The 16,292-nt window shown below is 41.6% G+C and overlaps 1 protein-coding gene across 1 annotated transcript in view; it reads right to left on the minus strand.

Moving 5' to 3' along the window:
• The window catches only part of Cstl1 (cystatin like 1), a 29,665-nt gene that overhangs the window by 12,575 nt on the left and 798 nt on the right, over positions 1–16,292 (minus strand). The window lies entirely within an intron of this gene.

Raw genomic sequence — 16,292 nt, forward strand, 5'->3', positions numbered from 1 at the left:
CAACCAGCCACTAGAGAGCTCTTACCTCTACCAAGACTGGAAGGGGGATCCTGTCCTCAACGTGTCTGGAGACTAATTCCCAGAATACAGCATGAGACACTGAGCTCCTATCTTACATACCTCTCTAGTGCTGGGATTAAAGATGTGAGTTCTGTTTCTCTTTCAGACTGATTCACTCTCTTGTAACCCCGGGTGGCCTTGAACTCACAGAAATCCATCTGCCTCTGTCTCCAGAGTCCTGGGATTAAAGTGTGTGCCACCAATGCCCAGCTTCTATGCCTGTGGCTAGCTTTGCATTCTGATCTCCAGGCATTCTTTATTAGATCACCACAGAAATATATCATGACAGAAATCAGAGTAAGTGACATTTACCCCTGTGATGGCTGTTCTTGGTTGTCAACTTGAGTATATGATGTGTTTGTCTGTTATTTTATTACCAATAAAGAGTTGGGAGTCAAATATCAGGGTGAAAACCTGATAGATCAAAGAAGTGGCAAAGGAGTGACCAGTTGACCTTCTCTTCACACTTCCCAGATTCAAGAGCTAGAAATCTCCAAGTCCCTCCCTACTCCTTCCTGTGCATCTTCTCATCCATATTCCTGGCTTCTCTAGAGCTAATTCTGGTCAGCTAGTCACTGGCTCCGCCCCTCATTGAAGGTTAACTTTATTAACATAATCTCAGGTTGTCACAGTGCAATCAAATATCCTGTAACAACTGTATCTGGAATTAATTAAAATCCAAAACTGGAAGACACACATGTAAGGCATTTTTGCTTAATTTGAAATAGTAAGATCTACTTTTAATCTGGATCTTGAGGAGGGAAGACACTTTTCATCTGGGCCACATCTGCTGAAAGCATATATATATAATGACACAAAAGAAGGAGGTTTTGTTCTTTACCTGCTTGTTCTTCTCTCACTAGCATGTCCATTCCTTCACCGGCATTGGATCCTATTTCTTTGGGATTCCAGTGTCTACTGAAGACCAGGTGAGACATCCAGTCTCGTAAACTGAGCAACTTCTGGATTCTCTCTTTTTTTTTTTTTTGATTACTTATAATTTACATACCAATCGAAGTTACCTCTCCCTCCCATTCTCCCACTCCCCCCACCATCTCTCCATCCCATCCTCCATCCACTCCTTAGAGAGGGTGAGTTCTCCTATGGGGAATCATCAAAGTCTGCCACATCATTTGGGGCAGGACTGAGGCCCTTCCCACAACTTCTGGATTCTTGACTTTCTGTTCATAGTCAGCCATTATTGGATTAGCTGGACCACAGCCTGTAAGTCATTTTAATAAATATCCTTTCTTATCTATCTATCTATCTATCTATCTATCTATCTATCTTACATCCCAGTAGCAATTTCTACTTCCTCCTCTCCTCCCAGTCCCTCTCCCCAATCCTTTTTGCCCCCCCATCCACTCCTTCTCTGTTTCTGTTCAGGAAAGAGCAGTTCTACCATATATATATCAACAAAACATGACATATCAAGTTTCAGTAAAACTAAGCACCTCCCCATGTATTAAGGCTGGGAAAGGCAACCCAGTATGAGGGATAAGGTCCCAAAAGCCAATAAAACAATCAGAGACATCCCCTGTTCTCACTGGTAGGAGTCCCACAAGAAAACCATACTACATAACTGTAATATATATGGAGAGTACTTAATGACAGTCCCAGGCAGGCTCCCTGGTTGTTGGTTCAGTGTCTATGAGCCCCTGTGATTCTGTGGTTTTTCTTGTTGTGTCCTTGACCCAACTGGCTACTACAATCCTTTCTCTCCCTCTTCTGCAGGATTTCCTTATCTCTACCTAATGTTTGGCTTTGGGTCTGCATCTGTTTCCCTGTGTTTCTGGATGAAGCATCTCTGATGACAATTGGGCTAGGCACTGTAGGGGAAGCTGTAGCCACACCTACTTAGGGACTGGCTACAGGTGTGCCTGACCATGCTTTTGAGGGCGTGGTCAGGGTGATGTAGAGTGACACTTTCAGGGGACTGCGTTTCTCTTTCGGTTTCACTTTGGTACTTGCTGGACAGACTGCTGCCATGCAGGCTGGCTAGGTTGCTCTGTAAGTAAGGCTTTTCCCTATTAAATACCCTTGTATTTCTACCTGACTCCGTATTGGTAATTTCCCACTATATCTGGTTGTCAAGAGCAGGATATTGGAAACCTACACCCCATTTGGGACAGGCTGTGGGTCCCATCGGGCCTGCGGCCTTGGTGGGGAAAGTACTCTCTCCACAGGTACTCCAGGCTCCCAGCCGACCCGTTGCCGCTGAGCTGCTCCCAGCTTGGAGACTCACACAGACCTCCTATGGTTTTACCACCTTTTGCTCGGGACCAGCTTTGGACTGCTGCCTACCCACACCCAGAGGCCTCCAGCCCTTGAACTGAGATGGAGTAGGTCTTGGCTTTCAGCAGGGTCTGTGCAGTGGCCTTAAAGCTGCGCCTTATTTAGTGTTTGCGGCCGCAAGGCCGTATACCCTCTAAGATAAGCACAGCAGCTTTTGTGACCTCTCCACAGCTGCCACCCACCACTGCCAAACGCTATGGACTAACTGAACACCTGTGCCACCCACTGGTCAAAGATAGTTACTGCATCTGGAGTAGAAATCGGGTAAAATTATGGCGGAATAATTATCATTTGCTAAAATTGGTAGTATTTTTGCCTATTACGTGAATTCAATGTTTGAGGAGGATGCTAATTTGCCAATTACTGGCCTATATGCCGTAATGGCAGTTAGCTTGCTGGTACAAACAGTATTACTAGCCAGAGGTCTCAGGAATAGGGATAAGGATAACCTCACCACCTACTTACAGGAAATAACAGCTTTACGCAATGAGGTTTTAGAGAACAGATTAGGTCAGACCACAATTGTGCAGCAAGTGGAACAGAAATTGGATGATAAGCTTGGCTCTGTGTCCAATACGCTAAAGACAGAGCTGTCTGTTATCCAAGATGAGATGCAGCATATTTATGCCATGTCTGAGGCCTTAGAGGCTAGGCTGTCAGAAGACTGTGATGAGCTAAAGAATATCTGTAGCCAGCTAGAAACTCTGATAGGCAATGTTACCCAGAAATTAGATGCAAAGGTGCAAGTTACCCAGGATAGGGTTGAAGAATTGGACAATGCCATTCAATCAATTATTGAAGCATCCAAGGTAGCAGATCACAAATTTGAGTCTAGATTTGAATGTTTGGAAGATAATTTACAGTACAGGGCTGATAGATTACATAGGTCCATACGGTCAATTGCTGAGGACTCAAAATCAGCAAATCATGACCTCAAATCTAGACTCCAATACCTAGAAGGCAGTTTCCATGCCATCCAGATGCTGCCTAAGGATGATCATATTAAAGATCTAGAAAAACATGTAAATGAGCAGTTAGAGCAACTTACAGATTCACTAACATGCTTGGAATCTTTTATGATTAAGGAGATTGAAACTTTTCAAAAGGATATCATTACTAGGCTTAAAGATCATTGGGATGCCTCAGAAGCAGAATCACTCCAATGCCAGGCACCTACTCCACCCAGGTATCATGACTATTCTTCTAAGGTTGTTACTCGTACACCATTAGTGTACCCAGCTACCATGGTAGAAAAGCCAGCTTCTAAGAAACACCCTCATGGATGGATGGCTTATGAATGGCAACCTATACAGCTGAAGGATCTTAAGAATATTAAAGAATCAGTTGTCTCATATGGTCTCCATAGCCCATATGTAAAACAGGTATTACATTCATGGGCAACCTTTAACAGGGTGACACCCACAGATTGGGAATGATTGGTAGCAGCTGTACTTGAGAATTCATGCCAAATCCAGTGGAAGGCATTAGTAAGGGAAGAGGCCAACCTCCTTGAGTGTCAGGGCATAAAGGAAGGTTTTGAAGCCCCTCTAAAAAAGCTTCTTGGTCAGGATATTTATGCTAACCCAGAGGCTCAGGCTGAATATGATGATGAGATACTGTCTCTATGCAGGAAAGCAGCATTAAATGCCTGGGATAAGGTTTGTGAGCCAGGAGAACACCTAGAAGCTTATACCAGAATAGAACAGGGACCTACGGAACAGTTCCAGGACTTCTTACAAAGGTTAACTAGGGCAATAGAATTAATGGTAACAGATCCAGAAACAAGACAATCAATTATATATACAATAGCTTATGAAAATGCAAACCCAATATGCAAAAGAATACTTTTGCCTTTAAAGATCAGATCAGCTCTGCTAGAAGAATGGGTTTTGTATGCAGCCAACATTGATTATAATGTGCAAGATACTGAAGTTTGGGTAGGAGAAGCCATTTCAAAAGGTTTAAAAAGGCAACAGGAAATTAAAAGTTCTAGAGGTGAGGATGCAAGGGCTTGGGAAGGAGAAGCACCTTGCAGAGGTCAACATAGGTACCAAGAGGCTAGAGGTTACTACTACTATGAACCAGAACCTTGGGTAGGAAGAGGCGTCCCCTGGAGACCACGAAGGCACCAGGAACCTAGATGTTTCAACTGTGGTAAAATGGGACATACTAAGAGAAATTGTAGACAAACGAATTCTAACAATGCCTCATATGGAAGGCCACTGCCTTCTGGATTGTGTAGAAGATGTGGTAAGGGCAGACACTGGACCAATGAATGTAGATCGACCAGGGACATACAAGGAAACCCGTTAAGGTTGGGAAACCCCAAGGGGAGCCTCAAGAAGTCCCCCACTTAGAGAAAGGTTGGGTCATTCCCAGTAGCAGGGGGAGACAATTTCTCACAGGACCAATAGATAGTTCTTTGCCTATTGTGAAAAATGATACTGTTCTCTATGGTAGTTTGAATAGTGATGAAGAATCAAGTGTGAATAGACAAAATGAGAAACGCATATTTTGGCAAGCTTCTATTAATGATAAAAGGCCTCAGTTGAAAGTGAAAAGTAATAATAAAGTTATTTCTGGCTTAGTAGACACTGGGGTGGATGTAACTATTATTACTCAAAAGTCTTGGCCTCAGAAATGGCCTCTTAGAGAGGCAAATGTACAATTTTTAGGAATTGGAACTCTATCTAGAGTTCGACAGAGTGTTAACTCAGTGGTCTGCATTGGACCAGAAGGACAGAAAGAGATACTGAAACCATACGTGGCAGATATAGCTATAAATCTCTGAGGTCGTAATCTCTTACAGCAATGGAATACTCAGATTAATATTCCTCCAATGTCAGATACAAATTATGTACAATCTTTATATTGTAGAAAAGATCTGGTAAGATGGTATGGAAAACGGTTACCAACCATCCATGCTGTACAAAAACCAGGTACAAATGATGGACCTTCAGAGGAGCCAAAGGCCCTGCCATTGAAGTGGCTTACAGATGAACCAGTTTGGGTAGGACAATGGCCTATGACCTCTGAGAAGATAGAGGCTTTAAAAAAGTTAGTACAGGAACAGCTAGATGCTGGACATATTGAGGAATCTACCAGTCCTTGGAATTCTCCTGTATTTGTTATAAAAAAGAACTCAGGTAAGTGGAGAATGCTAACAGACCTGAGAGCTATTAATAAGGTAAGTCAACCAATGGGCTCTCTGCAACCTGGAATGCCATTACCTTCTTTAATACCTAAAGGATGGCCTATCATAGTCATTGATCTAAAAGACTGTTTTTTCACAATACCGTTACAGGAAAATGATAGAGAAAAATTTGCATTTACTGTACCAACTCTTAATAATTCACAGCCAGTTAGGAGATATCAGTGGAGAGTTTTGCCACAGGAATGCTAAATAGTCCTACTTTGCGTCAGCACTTTGTACAACAACATTTGGAAATAATTCGTAAGAAATTTTCACAATCTCTTGTTTATCATTACATGGATGACATTCTTTTATCAGATTCTAATAAGGAAACTTTGGAATGTATGTTTGAAATGGTGAAGGAAGTTCTGCCTCGTTGGGGTTTACAGATTGCCCCAGAAAAGATACAAAGAGGAGATTCTATTAACTATTTAGATTACAAGATAGACTTACAAAGAATCAGACCTCAAAGGGTACAAATTAGGAGAGATTGTTATCAAACTCTTAATTCTCTTCAGAAATTATTAGGGGAAATTTCTCAATTACAGACGATTATTGGTGTAGAAGGACATGACTTAAAGCATTTAAAAATGGTCCTTAAAGGTAATAAGGACCTAAACAGTCTGAGAATATTATCTGCTGAGGCAGAAAAAGAGTTACAATTTGTAGAAAACAGAATATTGGATGTACATGTAGATGGGATAAACCTTGATTTAGACTGTATTCTGGTTATCTTGCCATCCAGAGAATACCCTTCTCGAATTCTGATGCAAAGGGAAGACACTATATTGGAATGGATATTTCTGCCACATAAACAGAATAAAAAGTTAAAGACATATATAGAAAAGATTTCTGATTTGATTTTAAAGGGAAAATTAAGACTTCGTCAACTGACTGGAAAAGATCCAGCAGAAATTATAGTACCTTTAAATAATGAGGAAATTTCCTCCTTGTGGAAGGATAATGAATATTGGCAAATAGCTGTTACTGACTTTTTGGGAACAATTAGCAACAACTATCCCAAAACTGACAGAATTAAATTCATAAAAAAGACAGTCTGGATTCTTCCAAGTGTTGTAAGACAAACTCCCATTTCTGGAGTTCTTACCTTCTACACTGATGCCAACAAATCAGGTAAGTCAGGTTATAAAGCAGGTGAGGTAAGTAAAGTAGTTCAAAGTCCATATACATCTGTACAGAAGGCAGAATTATATGCAATTCTCATGGTACTTATGGATTTTACAGAACCTCTTAATATAGTTACTTATTCTCAATATGCAGAGAGTCGTGTTACACACTGAGACTGCAGAATTTGTTCCTGATAATACAGAATTAACTTCTCTATTTTTACAATTACAGGAAACTATCAGAAACAGAAGTAATCCTATATACATTACACATATCAGATCCCATACGGGTCTGCCAGGCCCCCTAGCACAAGGCAATGATGAGATTGATTGACAGAATTAACTTCTCTGTTTTTACAATTACAGGAAACTATCAGAAACAGAAGTAATCCTATATACATTACACATATCAGATCCCATACGGGTCTGCCTGGCCCACTAGCACAAGGCAATGATGAGATTGATTGTTTATTAATTGGAAGTGTGCTAGAAGTCTCAGAATTTCATAAGAAACATCATGTAAATAGCAAAGGTTTGAAAAAGGACTTCTCCATCACTTGGCAACAAGCCAAGGAGATAGTGAAAAACTGTCCTGCTTGTTCCTTTTGTAATCAAACTCCATTGCCAGCAGGTTGTAATCCTAAGGGCATTCGGAGAAATGAGGTTTGGCAGATGGATGTCTTTCACTTTGCAGAGTTTGGAAATTTGAAATATGTGCATCATACTATAGACATATTCTCAGGGTTCCAATGGGCTACTGCTCTTAACTCTGAAAAAGCTGATTCTGTTATTACACACCTGCTAGAGGTGATGGCAGTTATGGATATACCTGCACAAATAAAAACTGACAATGCTCCAGCTTATGTCTCTACAAAATTGGAACAATTTTTCAAATATTATAACATAAAGCATGTTACCACACAATCCTACAGGACAAGCAGTGGTTGAGAGATCTAATAGGACACTTAAGGAGATGTTCAACAAACAAGCTTGGAAGACTAAACCCCCCAAACATAGGTTGCATAATGCTTTATTAACACTAAACTTTCTTAATGCCAATCAAAAAGGACAAACAGCTGCAGAAAGACACTGGACTATGGAAAAAACTGCTGAACTCAATCAGCCGGTATACTTCAAAGATGTACTAACCTCTGTATGGAAACCAGGACATGTATTATGTTGGAGTAGGGGTTTTGCATTGGTTTCTACAGGAGAAGAAAAAACTTTGGATACCATCAAAGTTGATCAAGATTCGAGGTGAAAAGGAAAAACCTCTCGACGAGGAGAAATGACAGGTATTCTACTAAGTATATCTTATAAACTAAATAGAAACCTCCCAAAAGAAAGGGAAGTGTTTTGCTTTTATCTTCACAGGAAAACTCATCTCCAGAAGGCAAAGGACACTGCATGGGTAGATGCTTAAGAAGAGAAGGTAGCTATAACCATCAAACAAAAGGAACATGCCATATGGTAAACTTTACAGCTGTCTCTCAGAGAACTCTATTTCTCTTCATTTCCTAGTCCCTATTCAATTAAACCAATGCTGGATTTAGAGGTGGATTTGGCTTTCCTCCTCTAAAATCCAAGCACATTATTTAACTAAACTTTAGTGTTTCTGTATTGTATCAAGAAGCCAATTGATGTAATACAGAATAAAAAAAATTTGGGGACTGTCTTTGTCTTTTCTTGGATCTTTCTCTCAAGGTGTACACTCTGTCATAATTGTTATGCTCTCATGATTGCCTTTCCCATCATGTGTACATACACAAGCAAACATTTCTCTGCTAACTATTTATGTTTGAGTCCCACACAGCCAATGAAGACCTGCCTGACAGCAATCCCTGGACACCCTGGAAAGAAAATGGGCCACACCTCCTCGACTGCACTGGATCTAACTTGCTCCATTTCAACGGACACTCTGGTCAAAGCTTCGGATACTGACTTCAGTCAAGTTGAGGATTTCAAGCGAGATCTTTAATCAAACGAATCCCATCTAAAATGGACTGGATACAATCTATTCAAGGCTTTCACTATACTAACATTTTCTTCCTACAGGGCCCCACAAGGCTATCGTCATCCCATTCAGCAGGAAGTAACTTGGAGGATGCTACGTCTCCTTCCCCCATTGTTGTCACTTAGGATAGTGTATATACCTAGTTAGGGATAGCTTCCTATTGTTTATGGTTGGGATTGGAAGGAGGTGTTCAGGCTTGGACAACTCTCTCAGATGACTTTAGGGTTTAGTTAAAATAGATAGGATGTGACATATCTTCTTATATTTTACCTTTATGATTGTTAATTTTGGATACTTTACACTGTTAAGTTTTAATCCTCTTTTAGAATAAAAGGGGAATTGTAGGGGAAGCTGTAGCCACGCCTACTTAGGGGCTGGCTACAGGTGTGCCTGACCACGCTTGTGAGTGGTCAGGGTGACGTAGAGTGAGACTTTGAGGGGACTGTGTTTCTCTTTCGGTTTCACTTTGGTACTTGCTGGACAGACTGCTGCCACGTCGTTCTGTAACTACATACCCTATTACATACCCTTGTATTTCTACCTGACTCCGTATTGGTAATTTCCCACTATAAGGCACCCATGAGTATAGCAGAATATCATTAGGCATCATTATATTAGCATTTTTCCTCCAGTAGTGTTTGGTTCTATCCTAGGTCTTTCAGTCATCCAGCCTGTGGGTCCTGGTGCTCCAGGCAGTGTCAGGGCTGATCTTACTCTCTTGGCATGGGTTTTAGGCTAGACCAGTCATTGGTTGGTCATCCCCTCAATCTCTAGGCCTCCCCAAGCCCTGAATATACCACAGGCAGAACAGACTGTAGGTTGAAGGTTACGGGGCTGGGTTGGTTTCCCACTCCTTCCACTTGTAGTTTTGTCTGGTCACAGGAGAAGGCCAGTTCAAACTACATATCCATTATTGTTAGGAATCTTACCTGGGGTTATTCTTGCAGATGCCTGGGAGATTCCCTTGCATCAGGGTTTTACTTGACCCTATAGTGCCCCCCTTTCCCAGCAGTCTCAGCCACCACACCCCACCACACCCCAACGATCACTTATGTTTGATTCCCATCTGACCAAAGTCCAGTCACTAAATCTCCTCTATTTCCCCTTCCCAGGGATATTTAGGAAACCCCCCCCCCCAAATCAACCCTCTTTGTTGCTTAGTCTCTCTGGGTCTGTGGATCATACCATAGTTATCCTTTATTTTATAGCTAATACCCACTTTAAGTGAGTGCATGCCATGTTTGTCTTTCTGGGTCTCTCTACCTCACTCAGGATGATTTTTTTTTCTTGTTTGTCCATTTGTCTCCAAATTGCCTGATGTCATTGTTTTTTAACAACTGAAGAATACTCCAGTAAAATAACCACATTTTCTTTATCCATTCCTCAGTTGAAAGACATCTACATTGTTTCCAGGTTCTGGCTATTACAAATAAAACAGCTATGAACATAATTGAGCAAGTACCCTTGTGGTATGATTGAGCATCCTTTGAGTATATGCCCAAGACTGGTATAGCTGGGTCTTATGGTAGACTGATTCCTAGTTTTCTGAGGAACTGCCCTATTGATTTCAAAGTGGCTGTACTAGTTTTCACACCCACCAACAATAAAGGAGTATTCCTCTTGCTCCACATCCTCTCCAGCATGAGTTGTCACTGATGTTTTTTATCTTAGTCATTTTAACAGGTTTAAGATGGAATTTCGGTGTTGTTTTGGTTTGTATTTCCCTGATGGCTAAGGATGTTCAACACTTATTTAAGTTTGTCAGCCATTTGATATTTCTCTGTTGAGAATTCTGTTAGGATATGTACCCCATTTTGTTAGTGGACTATTTGGTTTGTTGATGTCAAGTTTCTTGAGTTCTTTATATATTTTGGAAATCAGCCCTCTGTCAGATGTGGAGTTTGTAAAGATATTTTTCCCATTCTGTGGGCTGCCATTTTGTCCAGTTAATGGTTTCCTTTGTCCTACAAAAGATTTTCAGCTTCATGAGGTCCCATCAGTATTAGTAAAATAACAATCTTCAGGTTCTGTGAAAGACTTTATTTCCAAAAATAAGATGAAGAATGGTAGAGGAAGGTATACTAATCTTTGACTCCCACACATGCATACACAGGCAAGCACATCCCATACACAAGTACAGACACATGTAACACACACACACACACACACACACACACACACACACACACACACAACTGAATGTAGAAGAATAATAAGGGGGAAATGGGACGTTGGATAGCAAGTTCCAAAGCACCAGGAGTTAGAAAGAGTAACTCTGTAGTACCGTGAGTATCTGTAGTCACAATAGCCTATTAGATATTTTGTAAATAACTCTAAGGAATTTAACACAATGATAAGGAGATGAGCAGTTAATCACCCTGAGTTGATCATTTACATGTTGTATATGTGTGTTGTCTTATCACACTATATGCATTAAATGCATCCAATTGAAGTGATTAACCAAATCGTTTTTACCAGGTGTGGTCACACATATCTATAATCCCAGAATTCAGAAGGCCAAGGCAGGGTTGGGAGTTAAAAGTTAGCCTAGCTTCCTACTGTGACCTTGTTCCAAAAAAAACCAATTTTTTTTTTAAATACAGGTAGAAAAAGTAAATTCTAAGGCTCTGTAGCCATATAGTAAGGTGAGTGCAGCCTTCAGCCATGTGTTATAAAGTCCACAATAGTTCCCAGCATGTCCTACTCCAAAAGAAAATGAAAAGCAAGTGGCTCCTGGAGCTGGCTTCTACTTTCTGCCAACTTTCTGCTTTCCTATGAGCAGTTGACAAGCTCACCAACCAGAAAAGCTAAAGGAAGAGCATGTGTTGAAATCCTCTAAACCTGAAAGTTCAAGACCTCTGCCCCTTTCTCTATTTAGCTGTTTGTGTCCATTTGGAAGGTTTCTTTACCCTTGATAATTCTTTAATTTGGGTATACATATTACAAATTTCGTTTTCTGGGTTGTGGCTTGCCTTTTTTGTTTTATTTTTGGGACAGTGGAGGAGAGAAATTCTTAACCTTAATGGAGTGAATGTATTGATTTTCTCTCTTTGGTTTGCATTATTGATGTCTTAGTTAGGAAGTCAAGGTTAGAAAGCTATTTAAACATTTTAATAATTCTACTTTCCTCCACTTCTTTGCAAACATTTTAAACTTCAGCATTTCCATTTATGCCAGCAGTCCATCTGGATTTGGTGTGCTTGGTTCATACTCTGTATCTATTATAGTCATAAATGAGATTGTCCCATGGTTCCCCCTTCCCATGTTTTCCTCTTCTGGTTTGGGGTTCAGTATCATACTATCCTTATACAATGAACAAGGACATAATAGCAATGAGAAAAATTCAAGAAATCCGGGTGGTGGTGGCACATACTTTAAATCTCAACACTTGGGAGGCAGAGACAGGTAGATCTCTGAGTTCAAAGTCAGCCTGGTCTACAGAGTGAGTTCCTGGACAGCCAGGGATACACACACACAAATCCTGTCTTGAAGAGAAAAGGAAGGAAGGGAGGGAGGAAAGGAGGGAGGGAGAGAGGAAGGGAGGGGAGGGAGGGAGGGAGGGAGAGAGGAAGGAAGGAAGGAAGGAAGGAAGGAAGGAAGAAAGGAAGGAAGAAGGAAGGAAGGAAGGCAACTCAAGAATGTGGATCTAAACAGAACGTCTACACAGTGGGAAATTACCAATACGGAGTCAGGTAGAAATATAAGGGTATTTAATAGGGAAAAGCCTTACTTACAGAGCGACCTAGCCAGCCGGTGGCAGCAGCCTGTACTGCAAGAAGCAAAAAAGAAACTGAAAGCACAAACACAGTCACTCTATGTCACTCTGACCACGCCCTCACAAGTGTGGTCAGGCACACCTGTAGCCAGCCCCTAAGAAGGCGTGGCTACAGCTTCCCCTACAAATGGTGAAAATGCAAATGAACCAGGGGACACAGGGGACAGGGAAGTCTTCAAGTAGCAGTACCAATGCCAGTACTCCTAAGCAAGAACAATGAGGAAAATGATACAACCCAGAAAGAGTCAGGGAGTGTCAAGTGGCCTCTTTGTGGAGGGACTGAGAAACAAATGCTATATTATTACTCACCCCTTGACCTCTCTACTTTATGATTGGTTAGTTAAATCCAAGCCTCCTTGGTGGAATTCCTACAGGCCCTGGAGAAAAGGTAGCAGACAGTAGATGAACTGGGAGACACAGAACCAGTAAGTACATAGATACATATGCGTATACATATTGAGATATACATATGCAGTGATTTGTGGTGCAAGATTGGCTCATGTAGTTATGGAGGCTGAAAGTCAAAAACATGCCATTTCCAGGTTGGATATCCACAAAATCCTTCAACATAAAGATCACTAAAATGAAAAGTTATGGCACAACAGAGGATATGAAAGGGACCCGGAAGTCTGAGGCCACTGTATTCAACCCTAGCTGGAACATACATGCCAGTCTATTCACATTTTTCACCACTCTGGATGTGTTCACAGTGCCTGCAAAAATATCACAAGTGTTAACAAGTAAGTGAATTTACAAACTGGAATCCAGGAATAATAAAGATCGACTGCACCTTCAAAGACAATTACTGCAATGCAGATCAAGTCTGGAAAACTGAGCTATTCCCAACTGATCATGAAGAGCTGCTAGCATTCTCTTAAATCAGCTGGCAGCAGGGTGTTCAGATAAGAGCTCATTTTCAGGACAGATGTGAATATTTCCACAGGAGCCAAATTTCATACAACTCAACTATGCCTCTATGGGAAAGAGTTATGTAAATCTAATGTGTTCAGCTATTGGCAGTTAGCAATTATAGTCATATCTCCTGAGTGCTTTGCATTGGAAATGGTCTCTCTTAGCTGATGCCCTAGAGGCTTGGCACACACCAAATATACACTACAAATCTACCTTGATGATGTCTATGTAGTTTTACGTTTATGAATGAAAATTATAATGGGAATGGGAATGCACACGTTAAAAGTGAAAGAGTGGTTGGGGGATGTCTCTGTGGATCAGAAGCTTGTAGTACACGCATGGGGATGAGTTTGGATCTGCAGCATCAGTATCAAAATCAGGCACAATGGTGTGTATCAGTAACCTTGGTGCTGAGGAAACAGTAGGGGAAGGACAAGTAAAGCTGATCCCACGCACTCACTGGCTGGACATCCCACCGTCTAGCCTAAACAGTGAGTTATAGTTCAGTGAGAGACCTTGTCTCAAAAAAATAAGATGGAGCAGAGTTAAGGAAACATCCATCCAGTTCAACCTTTGGCCTCCACATGCACATACACATTCTCTCTCTCTCTCTCTCTCTCTCTCTCTCTCTCTCTCTCTCTCATGAAAAGAGTCTTTTTTTTAGAGATGTACAATTACGGGGCAGTATCACTTTCCTCCAAGTTTCTTTTAATGTAACGTTAAATTGTATACCAAAGGGAGTCAAAAGGCTTGGGGAAAGTAAAACATTTGCACTCAGCAATTATGTCTTCAGTTCAGAATCATAACCTTCAGATGTCTTAGCAGAGGGAACAAAGACAGATGTCCTACAAGAGGGAATGGAAGCCCCCAGAAGACACCTTAGGATTGGAAGGACCACCAGGGGAAGAGATAGATGTTCCTCAGTCTGGGGTCTTCAGACACACAATTAGGTCAGCATTACCAAGATGGACCAGGATGTAGACTGACTTCCTCTAATGCAACTGTGGTGGTTTGAAACTGCCTAAAAGAAAATTGAGTTCCAGGCTGGGCATGGTGATACACATCTTTAATCCTAGCACTCAGGAGGCAGACGCAAGAGAATCTCTGTGAGTTTGAGGTCAGCTTGGCTTATATAGCAATTGCAGGAATACATTGAGAGAAGCAGAGATCCACAGCTAACCACTAACCAGAACTCTTGGAATCCAGTTGTAGAGAGGGAGGAGCAATGAGCAAAGGGGTCAAGACCATGCTGGGGAGACCCACAGAAACAGCTGACCTGAGCAAGTTAGAGCTCACGGACCCCAGTCTGACAGCTGGAGAACCAACATAGGACCGAACCAGGCCCCCTGAATTTGGATGTCAGTCTGAGCAGTCTCTATGGGGCCTCTGGCAGTAGAACCAGTATTTATCCCTAGTACATGAATGGACTTGGGAGCCATTTCCCCATGGAGGGATACTCTCTCAGCCTAGATATATGAGGGAGGGCCTAGGCCCTGCCCCAAATGATGTGACAAACTTTATCCCCCTGTGGAAGGCCTCGCCATCCCTGGGGAATTGATGGGGGATGGAATGGGGGGCTAGTGGGGGGCACAGGAGAGTTGGGAGGGAGAAATAATCTATATGTAAAATAAGATTGTTTCTAATTTAAATAAAAAATTATTAAAAACTAAAAACAAGCAAATAAATAAGGTTGAGTCCCTCCCATCAAGAGACAACATCCAATTATCCTCCCTATATGTAGGCTAACTTTACCTATTTGTTTCAGTGTAGAAATGTGTCATACCACTCATTACTTTTGAGCTTGGTTGTAAAAGGTGACCCCACTCTACCTGGAACTCTAGCAACAAGCAGATGGCCACATCCTCTATTTACATAGGTCATTTTCTTCTCCCTATTCTGAGCTGGGGATTTCTGATGGCTTCAGTCCGGCCTTTATGGAGCATTTCATATAAATGGTAGGTATTTAACCTTCAAGTCTACTCTCCTCTGTATTGACTCAGGCTGAATGTCCATGTACCCTGAACGACCATGAATAGGATGTACCCAGAGCCACTGAAAGGCAGGTGTCAGTTTGAATCAGTACCCATCAACGGCCTATATGTGAAATGTCTGGTTTTTGAGGTGTGCTTTTTAGGGAATCTATTCTAGCTCCTTTTCAGGTAAAATTGCAGAATTTCGAATGGATAGCCCTAGAGTAGGGTGGAGTGAAGATCCGGACATCAAAGAATGATGACAGAGAGATCACTATTTCTTGACTGTCCTGCAAAGCTGTTTCATTAAGACAGGCTTGGGAATTGCTCTCACCAACACTTGATGCTACACGTGGGTGCTTTTGAGTTGGCTCACTCCACCAAATCCCCAACTGCTTCCTTTTCAAACGCCGATGTCCATCCACTTTTGCCATTTTCCTCTCTTCAACCCAACATCCACTGCCACCTCCAATTTCCTTCCTCCTCCCTGCCTGCAATTTACTGCTCCAAACATACGAATCAGTTTTCCAAAATGAGAAGAATGCCCACAGGAGCGGTAAGTAAAACTGTGCACCAAGAACTGATATTCCCTTCTATCTTGAGAGCATCCTACAGTGGTTGGGCCCTGTCACACTGTGACATCAGTTTTGGTAATTGTTTCAAGGAGTTTGAACTGTCTTGCTTTGTTCTCTGAAGACAGGCTTTCATGAAGAGTTTTAAATCATCAGAAACTCTCATTTGGCAGTGATCCCATTTGCCTCACCACCTCTGTCTGCATCAGCACTGCCAAGCCTAGATGGTCTAGACATTGTATTAAAAAACAGCTCCCTCTGGGTCAGGCCTGGAAGACATTGGCACAGGACTGCATCTATCGATGGATATTTAGTAGATTAAAAATCTTCCTGGCAGACAGGAATTTTGTCAAGATCCACCCACTGTGGCCAGC

Source organism: Cricetulus griseus, chromosome 6, assembly GCF_003668045.3.
Source record: "Cricetulus griseus strain 17A/GY chromosome 6, alternate assembly CriGri-PICRH-1.0, whole genome shotgun sequence".
Taxonomy (NCBI): domain Eukaryota; kingdom Metazoa; phylum Chordata; class Mammalia; order Rodentia; family Cricetidae; genus Cricetulus; species Cricetulus griseus.